Raw genomic sequence first — 3,427 nt, 5'->3', positions numbered from 1 at the left:
TCACTCCTCTTTACTGTCGACACACAAACACACACACACAGCGAATTAGAGGAGAGTGCAGAGCACGGTTTGTACATGACATTTCCTCACACACACACACACACACACACACACGCGCACAGACATTAGAGACATCGCTGCTTTAATTGTGTGATACATGTATTAACGTTAGAACAACAACCACCAAAAAAAAACAAAAAAAAACTTGGGCTCTCCTCCTTCCTCTAAAGGCTTCAGGTAAAAGGCTCGTCTCCTGCCTTCCAAAAAGCACTCACTCGTCCCGTGTCCATCCCAACATCAGAATTCTCCAACCCATGTTCTCCCTCTCTCTCGCTCTCTCTCTCTCTTTTTTTTGATTCCACTGATCTGAGCTTGAAATGCGAAGACAGCAAAGCACTAAGCCTTCAAACGTGTGATTTTTTCAAAAGATCTCTAGAAGCAATCTCTGCCTGACTGACCCCTGACAGCTGCAGATCTCTTTATTTCTCTCTCTGCTGGCACTTCATTTGGTAGAAAAGCTCTCAGATTCACACCTCTGTCAGGCAGCACAAGTGTTTATTATGTGCATACACACAGAATATCCCATACAGTGCACACCTCAAAGGCATGCAGTCTGTAAGTCTTTTAATAAACATCCTGGAAATTCTGACCAAAAAAAAAAAAAGCCCTAGATGTTACAGTAATTTATGTCTGTTTTTTTCCCCCCTTCCCTCTCATATTTGTTGCACAAAAATCTTCTACCTGTTATTTTTCTCTAAACTAAAAGTGAGTAAATGTTGTCATAGAAATCTGGATGGTATTTATAGTCCTTCCAGAGCCATGGATTCAAGAAACCCAGTGCCAGCCATGAAATATGTTTCCTCAATTCCAAAGATGAACCTGAGCTGTGTCCTTTGGCTTATCTGCTCCTCACTGCAGACATATCAAGTAAAATGGTTTGACTTTCCCCTCATGTTTGCATTTCCTTTCTTATTTTTATCTAAAGTTTTTTTCCACAGTGAAAACCAGAAGATTTTACACTTGAAATTATGACAAATCCAGAGAAGAAAAAAAAACCCTGTTGTGGTGTTTAAAGGCAAAAAAAACACATAAACAAACTAAAGCTGCATCATTGTATGATAACATGGTTCAAAACAGATGATCTGCAAAAAAAAGACATACATACTGTGGGTAGCAGTTAAATTTAAATACACTCTCCTATTTTGTTAGATTATAAATATCCACACCACAACAAAATTACCTGAACAATAGCATGTATTCTTATGTGCAGGTTTTATTATAGCAGCTTTTCCACCGTCACTCGGAGTGCAGGGTTTGCTGGTGCCTCCCTCTCTGGAAATGAGACTGCAGGCTCTATCATTAGATCGGATGGCAAGTCTTTATGCAAAGTGTTTTGCATAATTACATACCAAAGCCAGAATAGCCACCCTCAAATTTTATGGGTCACAAAGCATCAACAATTGCCGCATTATTGTCCACCAAAGTCCAGCCCTACCAATGACAAGGAACGAAAAAAAAGAAGAAGAAGAGAGAGAGAGAGAGAGAAAAAAAACTCGTCTGCCTAATCTAAGCTTGGGAGATTGAATTTCCATTCCAATAAAAAGTAAAGAAGATTATTCCCAAACTGACAACTTGTTTACATATAGTTGTAAAGTTCAGAGGACTCGCCAGGGCTTAAGAGAGCTTGATCACTGAGTCCACAACATGTGAGCATCATGAAATGGCTCCAGTGAAGTCCCTCATATTCCCCACCTCCTGTGCGGAGGCTTTATTCAGAAAGAGGGAACATTTTATAGGAAATGAACAAGTCTATCTAGTGAATTTGTTGATTTGAACTCATTTCTGAAAGTATTCACACAGAGGAAAAGAATCACAATAGTATTCAAGTTGTAGCAGTTAGCATGTGGATGTATAACACAGTATCTTTAGTAATTATAAAATAGTAATTACATTTATTATTGTAAACTAGTATTAAATTTGTTCTCATCCAGTCTGAGAGGTTGGCTTCAGCATCCTTCACTTCAGATGAAATGTCTTATGACAACAGTTAATTGAACCCTTTTAAGATGTTTTGAAGCTTTAAATGATCATAATTGTTCATACAGTAAAAATAAAAAATAAAAATAAACTGAAATTTAAAAAATCCGATTAGATTAATTGCATTGAAACTCTTGAGGTGTACAGAAGAGTAAAACCTGCAATAAAAAGCGAATTAAAAACGGGAAATCATATCAGAATGACCTTGTTTCATTTCAGTAATCCAGAGAACAATTATAGTTATTATTATTATCATTATTATCATTATTATCATTATTATTATTATTGCAGGGTTTGAATTAATATCGGCTGGCGGAGTAAATAACAGCATCGTAATGATTTTACATTTTGTTTTTTATCAGGGAACATCCGTCGTTAACAGGCCGCTGGCATCATCAGCAAATAAGGAACCAGATTTTCTTTTTAAAAACTAAATAATGACAGAATAGTGAATTGAAGGACCATGAGGAACTAGTGACAGCAGAACATGTGAGTGAAAAAAAAGCTGTGAAAAGAAGGAAACCCTCAGTGAGGAGAAGGTTCAGCTTCTTTCGATGGCACTGACGAAAACGCTTTTCCTTGAACATTTAAGTGCCCGATGGCCTTAAAAAAAATACACCTATTTGAAGTGTAGTAAAAAAAATTCGATACACGACCCACTGCCTTGTGTGACAGATCAGACTAAATGTTTGCCAAGAGCATCAGATTCTTGAAAAGAAAGAAAATCGAAATATCAGCGATGTGCTCGGCTCTGGTGACTGAGCTCATTGTGCAACTCAACTTTATCTTCACTGTGTTATTCCAAAGTGTGTGTTCGTTTTTTTTCTTCCTCCTTCAAATGTAATTAAACATTAAATGAGTAATAGAAGAAATCGTTTTCTTCAGAAATGTCTTTGTGCAATTTCAAGAAAAACAAATGTCAATAAATCGTGAAATTTGCAGCCATTGCACATTTCAAATATACATATAAATATATCTGATTTTTCTTTTTTTTTTTCTTTTTGACTGAACCATTTTGCAAGAAAAAAAAAAACAGAAAGAAATGCAGGTAGAGTGTAGCAAAGAGCAGGCAGCCGGAGCACCGGAGCACAGCTGAGGTTAAACGTGCAGAACAGCGCCATCTCGCTGTTGCAGCAGGACACTCCTCCGCTTTTTTTTTTCTCCCCCTCTTCTGCTTGAGACCCTCCGTGAAGATTTGTCCTCTCATAAGGTTGACCGATTTCTGTGCGCATAGCCAGCTATGACAACAGCCTGCATGCTGCTGTCTTTTGGCGGCCACCAGTCATACGTGTTATCGCTGTTCATTAGTGCAGGGGGGGGGGTCTCGGAGCGGGTCCCAGGACCTGCGGGGGTCACTGAGAGGAGAGGGAGGCGCTGAGGCGGGTGAGGG

This window comes from Seriola lalandi, unplaced genomic scaffold, assembly GCF_002814215.2.
Source record: "Seriola lalandi dorsalis isolate HSWRI2012SDOR001 ecotype SW California unplaced genomic scaffold, Sedor1 jcf7180002054682, whole genome shotgun sequence".
NCBI classification, from domain to species: domain Eukaryota; kingdom Metazoa; phylum Chordata; class Actinopteri; order Carangiformes; family Carangidae; genus Seriola; species Seriola lalandi.
Note: the sequence above shows the minus strand (reverse complement) of the source record.